Source organism: Bos indicus x Bos taurus, chromosome 8, assembly GCF_003369695.1.
Source record: "Bos indicus x Bos taurus breed Angus x Brahman F1 hybrid chromosome 8, Bos_hybrid_MaternalHap_v2.0, whole genome shotgun sequence".
NCBI lineage: Eukaryota > Metazoa > Chordata > Mammalia > Artiodactyla > Bovidae > Bos > Bos indicus x Bos taurus.
The window spans coordinates 64,593,193-64,605,417 of NC_040083.1; the positions used below are offsets into that span (position 1 = coordinate 64,593,193).

At 49.2% G+C, this 12,225-nt stretch overlaps 1 protein-coding gene and 1 long non-coding RNA gene across 3 annotated transcripts in view; one reads left to right on the forward strand and one right to left on the reverse strand.

Moving 5' to 3' along the window:
- LOC113897250 overlaps positions 1–5,212 on the reverse strand; it is a 493,455-nt gene extending 488,243 nt beyond the window's left edge. The window contains exon 1 of the long non-coding RNA XR_003512307.1: positions 5,099–5,212. This is a non-coding gene — a long non-coding RNA (uncharacterized LOC113897250). The remainder of the gene's footprint in view (positions 1–5,098) is intronic.
- A 1,933-nt stretch (positions 5,213–7,145) lies between these two features.
- NR4A3 (nuclear receptor subfamily 4 group A member 3) overlaps positions 7,146–12,225 on the forward strand; it is a 42,389-nt gene continuing 37,309 nt past the window's right edge. Inside the window, exons 1-2 of one of the 2 annotated variants that reach the window (XM_027549759.1) lie at positions 7,146–7,701; positions 10,999–11,172. The gene's annotated coding sequence lies outside the window, so the exon portion shown is untranslated. The remainder of the gene's footprint in view (positions 7,702–10,998; positions 11,173–12,225) is intronic. The other variant, XM_027549760.1, reaches the window with a different exon arrangement.

The window sequence follows — 12,225 nt, forward strand, 5'->3', positions numbered from 1 at the left end:
TAAACCTGCAATGTGTTAAAATTTGGCTATTCCCCAATGCCTATAAAGTCAGCTCTTATTTATCCATAAAGGAGAAGGAAATGGCAACCCACTCCAGTATTCTTGCCTAGCTAATCCCATGGACAGAGGAGCCTGGTGGGCTGCTGTCCATGGGGTCGCACAGAGTTGGACATGACTGAAGCGACTTAGCGTGTGTGCATGTATTTATCCATAAAAATGTATCCAACTGCAAATCTAACAAGTTTGCAAACAGAACTTATTGAATTCTTCCTGCCTGATTTGCTAACATTTTTCCAACTTAATACCTTTGTGGTACTTTACTTTTGACCTGCTTTCTCAATATTTCACTTTATCTATTTACACTCTAAAAGGAAATGTAAAGACTTACAAGCCCACCATCACCAGTCCTTCTCTAGGAAAAAGCAAAAAGGACAGTTTCACCTTAGCTGCTACATTTAAGAAGAAATGATTTATGCTTAGCATGCAGTAAGAATCAGAAAGCAACCGGAGTAGCAAACAACGGTGTCTATTCCAATGAAAGTTTATTAATTTGTATGAAGTCAATTTGTGATTCATCCATATTCAAATGAATGAACAAAAACAAATTCCAAAGCTAAATATAAAATGACTTTTGGACTATCCAGATTTCTGCTTGTTTTCACTTTATGGACAAAACAAGGCTGTGAAGCTGGCAGTCCATTGACTCTCTCAGGTCACCAAGATCTCACTCAATGGCTACAGTTATTTACCACATAGGCCAAAAATGTTAAGCATGATATTACTACTACTACTACTATTTGTATAGTATACAAAAGAGTTCTGAGCCACCTGACTACAGCAATCAGGTAGTGACAAGAGGCTAAGTCAGAGCTGACACAAGCATTCAACCTCACAAACTGAAAGATCCTTAAAGATCACATGGTAAGCCCAACATTATTATTTTACAGATGATGATACTTAGGTTCCCCCAAAAGATTACTTAACTTACCCAAGGCTCAGCAGTTTCACAGCAGCAAAACCAGTCCAAGGCCTCTGAGAAGCAATCTAGTGCTCTCTGCAAAATACAGCATCCCACTCTTGGAGAAAATGCTGAAGGACTGACCTTGTACATGTGAGGCAATCTTTTTTTTTTTTTTTCCCAGAGTTGGGTGATAGTAAAGGGCTATGTAGTTAGTTACATGTGAGGAGATACTTACTTCATCCATCAACCCAAGATAAAATGCAGATCTTATTTCATAGCCTTAAATAATATCCTGAATTTATTTATCAGACATGAGTAATAACTTTTCTCCCCCATATTACTGTGGGCTTCCAGAGTTTACCAGCAACTGGCAAAAAACATGACAAAGAAATAAACTATCTTTTCAAACATACTGCAAGCCTGTCCTATTATTTACTAATGCGGTTTCCTTTGTGGCTCAGACAGTAAAGAATCCACCAGCAAAGGGGGAGACCTGGGTTCAATCCCTAGGTTGGGAAGATCCCCTGGAGAAAGGAATGGCTACCCACTCCAGAATTCTCACCTGGAGAATTCCATGGACAGAGAAATGTGGTAGGCTACAGTCCATGGGATCACAAAGAGTCAGACATGACTGAGCAACCTTTACTCACTCACTGAGAAAAATATTATTTAATGAGATTAAAAAATAATATTAGCACTTATACTATTAAGTAATCATTCCATCTCTGGCTTTTACTCTTTTCTGAAATTTTCCATAACAGAAAGTCTATGCTGCTTTATTATTTACTTTTTCCTTGTTAAATATTAATATTCAAATTCCCATGAGCCTCTTTCTAAAACTTCTAAGAAACCAAAATTCCAAAATCTCTTTGCCTAGCTTATTTCAACATATATGTAGTGTCACACAAATCTACTTACATATATTTTAGAAAAGATAAGAAATTTAAGAATTTTTATGTTTAACTGGCTATACATAGGTGCCATGGTTCTATTTCCTGAACCTTAAGAAATTTTCCCAAAAGAAGTTGATATTAATATTTCCTCACCTACAGCAGCCCATTCTTCATTGAGAGGAAGCAGCACAAGAGAAAGTAAAAATAGAGGGGAAAATGATAGAAGAGTCAAACCAAAAGTCTGTCAGGAAAAAAAAATCATAGCAAATCTTCCTACACAGATATAACACAAGTCAAGCTGCAATTTCCTTGTATCACCAAGCAGCCGTCCGGCCTTGTGGTGGGCATCTTGACAAGGTATATTCAATTAAAAGTGTTAAAACTTAAAGAAAAGAACCAATGTATGATATCATTTTGTCCATTCATTCCAAGAATATCCTAATCCATATAATTGGTTACTTATATTATAGATGTTCTCTATTCATATTCAAATTTAGATGGGGGAATATTTTATGGGTATTTACTATCTCTGTTAGACTTAGGAGCCACAGGAATTTCAAAGATATATGAGGCATGTTTTTGAAGCCTACAGTTTGACAGGAGAATAAGCAATGTACACAAGAGTACAAAAAGAAAGCAGTGAAATAAGAACTTTATGAAAGACTAAAGCACAATCAGAATTCATTTCTTGAGCTAGTTTTGGAGGAAGGGTAAGATTTCAATAAGCAGAGACAAAGAAGAAGAGAACTCCATAAAAAAGAAAACTATGAACAAATGTGGCAGGGTAAAAGGATGTCTTCTGAAGCACAGAGAGGATATCAATTTGACTAGGACAGGAAAATTACTTGGAAATAAAGAAACCAAGGTGTGCAGCCTTTGGGGTTTTATTTTGGAGACAATACCCAGCTGCTGAAGACTTTTGAACCCAAGGGTGATATAATAAAGGCCTACATTTCATATGTTTGGAAGAGACTATTAAACCTACAGTGTTATTTAGCATAAGCGTAAAAAAAAAGTGATGTAACAGAAGCCATACTTGAGGAAGAATAATTTGGCAATAATAGAATTGACAGAGAAGGGATAGTATGCAGGCAGGTCAGACAGAATACTACAATTGTCCCACATTCATAAGCCGAGTAATTTAAGTGGATAAGTCAATGTTATGCCAAGCTACCACATTTTATATACATATCTTGAATGTAATATAGAACTTCTATAGTGATTCAGGAAAACATGGACTCACACACAAATCTCCTAATTTTCCCTCCTATCTTCACCTTAGTAACAAATTCTGGCTTGGAATTTTTATTTCACTTTACCTCACTGAAGTTTTTTATCAATAAGACTCCTTATCATCTTTACATATTAGCAAAATCAACAAGATGTACATTATCAGTGCTTAATCAGAAGCACTTAAAGCAATTTTTAAACCCTATTTTGTTAAAGAATTTGCTTTATATCATACACAATAAATTTCCCTCAAATTTCATATTTTATTTTCCAAGAGAAAGAGCACTTTCTTTCTTGCAGACTACCACCACATAATCAAAACAAACAAAACGTAATTATCCAGTGAATGTGTAATAGTTACTTCATAGAGTTTTTTAATAGATTGGCTGCCACCAAGTATCATGAAAGCAGAAACTAACTGCTTTCTTTGCTTTGGGTGTAAACTGGGCCACACATGAATGTCCCTCTTCTAGAAAAAGGACCAAACCAGGTTAAGTTTTCAACATTTCACAGATTAAGATAGTCTTATTCTACTGGATTTCCCAAAAGAAGAGATTTAATTATAAAGTACCGTTTTATTAAAAAAAAAAAAAAAAGTCATCAAAAAGGTACACCGAAATGGTCAAGTTACATAAGCCTTACAAAAAATTATGCCTCATTTTTAGTAAATCAGAGTTTTGAAACAGTATGGAACAGATATTTGAAAAAGAAGACTGAAAACATTCACTTGGTTTGAGGTCATCTGAAGAAGTGCATATGATTAGGGCCCTAAGTTTAAGCAAGGGGTGGTGTCCCAGTTTGTAAGAAAGCCTAGTCTCTGCTTCCAAGACTTTCCATTTGAGTGCAAAAATGTTGCCACTTATCAGCGACCACTGGAACCTCTCCAACAGTCAGTTCGGCTTCCTACCCAGAGGAGCACTGAGACAGCTGATTGGTTCAGAGCAATCAGACAACAGGCCTCAGCCTCAAAGCGGTCAAGGAACAAAGATTGGTGACCAGATATTCAGGGGAAAAAAGCATGGAAAAGGCAGGAGAGGGGGAAGGGGACGAGGAGAGAACATAATTAACCAACGTAAGCGTCCAGAAAGTCACATCCACTCAACATGTCAAAGAGAAAAATGCGTTACCTGGAGACATTCTGCTAGGGGTGGATTTTTTTTTTTTAATTTAAGATAAATAAGAATATCGAAACTGTCACGGAGGAAATCCAAGTCATATGAACAAACTTAACTAACAAGTTTTACATATTAACATTTACAAAACGTAGTTTACTCAACAAATTCACTGAAAGATGTCCTATTTCCTAAAAACTGTACCTAACAGTTGTCCTTTTGAGTGATTCCAGTCCTGCACGCGATTTCAAATTGAAGGGGGAATAGGTGGGGTGCAGAATACATGAAATTTTTACAGCATGGAAATAAAAAGTATTTTTAAACCTTCCTGGGGTGAAAAGTTAGGCAAAAGGTAATACGTGGAAACTGTCAAGTCCTTCTCTACACACCCACCCACCAGATACCATCGCAGCCGGCTAGGGGAGTCTCCCTCTTTTTGCCTGACAGCTTCACTTTCTTTGAGGTCTGGAGCTGGTGATCACACTGGCCCGTCATGGTATTTTCAGTTAACAAAGCAGTTACTCAACAGGGGAAAAAGCCACAAAGGAGCCGAGCAGCTGCTGCTGCACCCGTGATGCAAGTGCAGGATGAGCCCCGGGCCGCCACCGCCGCCTCGGCTCCTCCGTGACGTCCGGGAGGGGTATCCCCGGCCCTCAGGAAGTGGTGGCCGCGGGCGGCTCCGCCCCCAGGCAACTCTGGGCTGGCGAGGACGCCGGGTGGCGGGAAGGCCGGGCCCGTGACGGACGGGGATCACCGGCCGAAAGCCGAGCACGCCCCGCGGGCCGCGCGCCCCGGGCCCTCCCTCGAGTCACCCTTCATGGCGGTCTCCGCGCCCTGACTCGCCCTCCGCTCCCGTCACAGCCCGCGCGCCCCACTCTCTCCCACAGCTCACACCCACTCACCCCGACCCCCTGCGCCGAGCCTGGCCCAGCGTCGCCGGTCACCAGACGGGGTCGAGCCGAGTCCAAGATGGCGACTCCACCCCCGCCCCCTCCGCACTCCGCGGGGTCAGGGCGCCCCCTCACGCGGCGCGCTCGCGCCCGAGGCCCGGCTAAAAATAGCCAGGCCCGACTATATTTGGTGCGGCCGGATCCCGGCGCGGCCGCGCGCACCCCGCCCCGCCCCGCCCCGCGCGCACCCCGCCCCGCCCCGCCCCGCCCCGCCCTTCCCCGCCGGGGCGCTGCGCTGAATGGAGAAGGGGCGGGGGTGACCGAGGGGAACCTACTCCGCTATCTGCGGCGCGCGCCGGCGGCGGGGCCGGGCCAACCGCCGAATTTAGTAACATCGCCTGCGTCAATCACGCGCCTCGCGTGCGTCAGTGCTGCGCGGCTCCAGGTCCTGCTCCCCCCACCACCCGCCAGTCTTTGAATGGATGCAATGTAGCAGCGCCCTCCTTCCTTCCGAGACTGGATTGGAACCTGTGGCAGTGCAGAGACTCTGTTCCTGTCCTCTAGGTCAACTTTCGTAGCACCCTTCCAGGTCTTCTCCACACCACCCTGTCTGAAGTGGAAGTGGAGGCGAAGAAATATACCCAGATCATATATATAACTTTAGTTTTGTTTTCAAGTTTCCTGTGCTAGCTCGAACCTTCGATTCTGAATTGTGTGCTCCGCCCCACCCCACCCCCAACACACACGCAAAGGTTGTGACAGGTCAGAAACATAAATGTCATGTCTGATTCAAGCGGACCACATGGGACCATTGTCTGTCTGCATAGATTCACTTAAATATTTTCTCCTCCTCAAAAATTCATTTCTAAAAGTGGTTGCTTGCATCCAGCTGCAACTTATGGAGCTAGAAGACTTTAACTCTGATAAAATTTTGTTATTTTTTTCAGCAAGAAATTCACACTTAAATTCTTCACTTCCAGGAAGAAACTGCTCTCCGTAACAGAATCTCGCAGGCTTTCAGCTCACCATTTCATAACAAACGCGTCTCGGGAGACCAGAACAAATCCCCTAACGAATGACTGACTAATAAATCCTGTTGATTGATTTCGAAATGTTTAATTTGGGAGGTGGAGGGGAGGCCCATCTACAACCATCAAAAAGTGAAAGTGCAAGCTGAGAGTTCCATTTCTGACGGGAGAAGGTGATTTGCAACAGTCAGACCCGCTCAGCTGTTCAACACGTGTGTGTTTATTTTACACACATTAAGTAGTTGCTGCTACAGCGCGCGCGGATGGTGGATGTGCACTAAATTGGGTTATAAAGTCCAGTTAGGAAATTCACACCTTAAGTGTAAAGAAAGAAAACCTTATCTTCCCAGAGCCAACGGTATCCCTGTGCAAAACACGCACCCAGCAAATGACCGGAGGAGGAGAGGGATTAAGCCTAGGCACTAAGAGCCAGAGAGACGAGAGACGTAAACAGCTTTAGGCTGTTGCTTGGGGAAAGCGCAACTGCACCTCAGGGAGTCTTCGGACTGGTGCCTGACTCCTGCACTGGCTGCCAGGTCACTCAGAGAAGCTGTTTGGCGGAGCCTTGCCTTTCGGAAGAGCTGTCCTCTCTCTTACCCCCTCGCCCTGGCTCCCTGCCCCGGGGCAGCCTCGGAGGCGTGCCAGTAGCACTCCTCCAACTCTACTCCACCCGAGCCTGACAGCTGGGCGGTCCCGCCTGACCTGCGGGCGGGCCGCTGCACCCTCTTACCGACTCGCGACCGGGCGAGCCGCGCGGTTGCAAAGGGGTTGGCAGCACTAGTCCGAAAGGTCCCCGCGCCAGGACTGGCTGCGCCGCACAGTTTCCATTGTGCTGCCCTGCGAATGGCCGGGGAACGCGCGCGCGCGTGCTCGCACATGCACACACACACACACACACACACCCTCCCTCGCACACGCGGAACCGACTGGGCCAGAGGAGGGAGGAGGAGGGTGACGTAGCGTCCCATGGCGTCACATTGACGTCTCGCATTCCAGGCACTCTATGGAGAGGGCGCTAGGGCTCCTGTGGCATAAATGACGTGCCGAGAGAGCGAGCGAACGCGCAGCCGGGAGAGCGGAGTCTCCTGCCTCCCGCCCCCCACCCCTCCAGCTCCTGCTCCTCCTCCGCTCCCCACACATAGACAAGCTCACACCCGCTCCCTCACTCGCACATACAGACACACGCGCGCACACACGCTCCTCACACACACTCTACTCTCTCCCGCGCGCTCACACCCCTCTCGCCCTGCGCCCTCGCGGGTGCAGCGCAACACCGCAGTCGGACTCCCCTCCCGGGCTCACTTTGCAACGCTGACAGCGCCGGCGGTGGCCGTGGAGGTGGGAACAGAAGCGGCATCCTATCCCCTGGTCGCGGCCGGAGACGGGACGCCCGCGGAACCCCTCGGCGGCGCTCTCCCATGAGTCGGGATCGCAGCATCCCCTGCCAGCAGCTCACTGCCTCTGGGAGCCGCTGGACTTGTACACCGCAGCCCTTCCGGGACAGCAACATTGACTCCCCTCCCAGTGCAGATTTCGGGGCAGCTTTCTAGAAACTCGCACTAAAGACGGAACCGCCACAGCATTCAAGTACGTATGAGATTCGCTCAGTTAATAGGGGGACTTGTTAAAAAGTTGGCGCGCTGAGAAGCTCAGCTTCTGAAATTGACAACTTTTTGAGTTGGGGTTTCCCCCTCCGCCCAGCCTTCTCGCTCTGGCTTTGCTCGCGGAGTCGCCGGTGGGTTCTGATCTGAGACTTTTCCCTCCGGTAGCGGGCCTGCGGGGATCTCTGGAGCTTGTGGGATTCCTCTCCTTATCCGAAGAGGCGAAAAGCCTCTAACAAAGACCAGGACCGGGATTTGTGCAGTAGCAGCTCCAGCGATGTAATTCAGGGTATTTCGGCTCTAGTTGTCATGGTAATGATGCTCTAGGCGGCGGCGGCGGCGGCAGCGGCAGGGAGTTGCAGCTCCTGTGATGAACGGCAGTAATTTTCCTGCCTTTTAACTAGGATTGGAAATAGGGGCTCCAGTGCGTCCAGGTTAATCTACCTAATGGTGACTCCGAGATGGTTGACTGGGAGGAAGCTTGAGAGGGAAGGGGACCTGGCTGGAGTTTGCAGCCGGGTTCGGAGGATCTCAGGAAAGAGGGCGTAATTGTAGGAATGTGGCTTATTGTATTGAAATGAGCCTGGGGCTCCACCAGGCACGTCTGCCTGGCGTCGCCGACTTGCCCGTGTACACTTTTCCCTTCGTAGGTAATCGGGTGTAATTGCCGACCCCCGTGCCCCAACATGCGTGGGGACAGTGCCCCCCCCACCCCTCCTCTGGGCCTTGACTTGGTATGGGTAAGGCATGTTTTAACTGACAGAATTCGCGCTTTTGGAGAAGTTGCTCAGAGTGTTTTACTCTTGATAGAAATGAAAGTTCTCAGTGGTAAGAGAACGGTCAAGCGAGTGCAGCCTGCGGAGACTGACTTCCAAGGGCACCTCTCAAACCTTTTGGGTGCTTGGGGCAATCGTGAGGGAGAAGGCATTTGTCCCTTGATTCTAAAGAACGTTCTGGGAGATTGTCATTTATCTGTTGTGCCCACGGACTGTCTAAAGGGAAGAGCTGCAAGGAGTTTGGTAATCAGAAATCTCAGGCTATTATCCCAGAGTCCTAGAGTGCCGGGAGAGAGGTACAGAGCGCCGTTCAGTCATTTCATCACGAACCCAATCCTGAATCTTCTTTTCCCAAGACGGAGAGATATTTTACAGAACTGAGTTGGGTAAAGGAAAAGCTGCCCAACGTGGCTTCTGAGCACAGTCAATGAAGTTTGAGTTTTTTCGAGTTCTCTTACCTTAACAAGATGCTCATAATGTGACTATCAAAAACCTCTAGGGCCACAGCAGACTTCACACCCGCTCCCAACCCCCGCACCCACCCCACCCTGCCCCCTTCCCCCTTCCCTCGGACCCTGCGCTCGCAGAAACTCTCCCCCGCGGTTTGCCTCCTCTCCCTCGGTCTTTCTGAGAATCTCTGTCTTTCCCTTTCTGTCGATCTCTCCTCCACTCCTCCTGCCCCCGCCCCACCTCCGCCCCCGCTCCCCAGGGTTGGAAACTCCGTGGAGGAGCCCGGTCACAATGGTGCGTTTCACGGTTTCCTTCACACACTCCACCACGGGGAGGGGAACACGGGGGTGTTCCTTTCGTCTGCCCACGAGAAAGAAAGGGGCTTTGACAGAGGTAGTTATTTCTTCCTAATTTACAACCCCGAGGCTCCGTGTTCCCGGCCGCGGCGGCCGCGAGCGGGAGCGGAGAAACGTGTTTCCAGGCGCGGAGGCTTTGCCTAGGTAACCAGTCGTTTCGGGGCGGGGAGAGAGGGGGGCGCGGAGAGAGTCGAGGGGCACTAGGCTCTGCTGTAGGAGGTGTGGTGTGGCTTGCCCACCCCACCCCACCCCACCCCCGCGAACGCTGGGCGCGCGAGGGAAGCCTCCCTTTCCTTGGGGAGACGCTTCCCTCACCCACCCTAGCCAGAGGTCGATCCTTGGAGAACGACTCCGCTTGAAAGACCCCAAAGAAGGGCGGGAACGTGGGCACCTGGAGGAGGTGGTGGGAGGTTGCTGGAGACTCCCATTGAAGATGCGGAGGGACGCGAAGCGCACGTTACAGCCGTGGGAAGATCCTGCGCTAGGGCGAGCGCAAGCTTTCTGTAGTATCAGCTGGGGCTGGGGGTGGGGGTGGCAAGGGAATCCCCCACTTCCTGGCTGTCAAGGGCTTCCCGGATCTGGGGGCTCCGATCCCCTCTCCTTTCAGGCAAGCCGCGGGCGCAGGGACGGCGGGAGACCAAACTTACTCTATACCCGCGGTCCGCGCACGCCGGAGGTTTTTGGGATTTTGGCGGTTTTTTTTCGGGTGCCGGTTCCCATTCTTATAGCTGTGAGTGGGTCCGGGCAAAGGGGGCGCTATAGGCCGGAGAGTCGGACACGACTGAGCGACTGAACTGAACTGAACTGGGGCCATGGGATCCTTTCCGAGGCCCACCGAAATGCGCTTCCAGGTACAAAGTTTCGCTAAGGCTTTGCGCAGAGACACTTGCCCCAGAGCCGCTCTCGGCGCCCTCTGGAGAGTGCCCCCTCCGAGTCGTGCTCCCTCCGGGTCGCCCTATGGCCCCGAGCCTCGAAGTCGCCCACTCTGGGATACCGCCCGTGGGTCTGCGCAGGGGGGGCCTCCCTCCGCTGGCACCAGCAGCGGCAAACGCCAACAGCCTTGTGCCGTGCTTCCAGAGCCGGCCTATTTCCACTGCGTCCTTTTTGTTTGCTTGACCCCTGGACCCCGAAACTCTCCGCTAATAGAAGCGAAGCTCCATTAGCATTTAGAATGAAAAGCGCAGACTTTCTTAATTCCTCGGGGCATTCATGCATTCGTTCCGGACCCTGTGCATTTCCTACGCAACGTGTAAAATCTGTATTTGAGGGGTGGGGGCGGGTGAAGTTGGAAAATATTTTCCGCTCCTGCACACTCACAGACTCCGATTCCGGCGGAACTCTTTCCTCAAGTGTTCCCATTCGGTTTTCCTGACATCGCTAGCTCGGAACCACTTGGGGGGGTCAGGCAGATTAATATCTGGGCCACAATTGGTTGCGCGTTTTCTAGCCTCGGTTCGGGAACCACAAAACCGCCGTGAGCGCGGACAACCTTTCCTCGGCTTCTTCACGGCGCTGTGATCCCTTTTGCCCAGGGACTCCGGTCACCTTAAACATTGCTTTCTTAGCCTTTTAATTCTTTGTGTCATTTCTAGATATCCCTACCATCCCCACCCCCGTACGCCCAGTCCAGGCCTCGGTGACCCAGCATAGTCTCACTGTGACCTTTATCCTTTCTCCTGGTGCCTGCCCCCGTCCCCCCAGAGCCTACTGCGGAAGAGCGCAGCCCGGCAAGCCCCATCGCTGAGACTGGACCCTCAGCGGAGCCGGGCAGCACCGCAGCCACTTCACCCAGCCGGACGTCCCCGCCTCCTCCACTCTCGGCCTCCGCTGGAGAGACCCCCAGCCCCACCATTCAGCGCGCAAGATACCCTCCAGGTAGGTCTCAAGGCACGACCCCTTATTCTTCCTGGGCTGGGAGATGTGGGTGGGGGAGCCACACACCCACAAGCAGGCTGGTGGACTTGCCCAGCGCCAGGACAGTGAGTGACTGCTGGCCGCGAATTTCACGGCACAGGTGGCTTCTTTGCACGAAGCTCCTCTGGATACCACACGCTGTTGCTACCTAGTGGAGCAGCCAGATTAAATTAAGCGTTGCATTTCTCAAAGATATTTTTCCTAAGAAAAATGCAAATACACCAATAGATTGGGATCTTTTTATACATTTTAATGTCTTCATTTTTGCTTTCCTTTTAATGCTAAGGCATTTAAGAGTTATGGGATCATTTCGAACAATACAAAGCATTTTTGTTTGTATAAAACCCAAATCATTTGAGTGCAGACATTTGGATTATTGAAGCTCAGAGGGAAAGAGGGAAAGCATTTGAGCTGAAAACCAAGGAGGAAATTTGAGTTGGGCAAAAGAAAGGATTGCAGGTTTAGCTTGTAGCACCTCTGTTTGCATTTGGTAAAGGACTTCCCTGGTTGCTCAGTGGTTAAGAATCCACCTGCCAATGCAGTAGGCATGGTTCGATCCCTGGATTGGGAGGACCCCCTGGAAGAGGAAATGGCAACCCATTCCACTATTCTTGCCTGAGAAATGCCATGGACAGAGGAGCCTAGTGGGTCCATAGTCCATAGGGTCACAAAAGAGTTGGACAGGACTTAGCCATTAAACAACAACAAAGGGATACCAGGTGCCTAGCCAAAGAGATGCAAATAAATAGAACTCAGTCCCAGCAAGCTCACCTTCTATCTGGAAACCTCAGAAAGTCACAAAGAACAACAATAGGTAGGGACTGGTGAAGAATGATAGAAAAGAGTCATAGAGAAATCCAAGGGAAGAGAACAAATGAAACATCAGGCAATGTTCTTTTTTTTAATGACTACCCTTTCATTTCACAGGGTAAATGCTCTTTTAACTTGAAACTAATGATCATTTGTAGGGCCTTGCTTGGAAAATAGAGGCTTGAACTGGCCTCTCCTTATCAC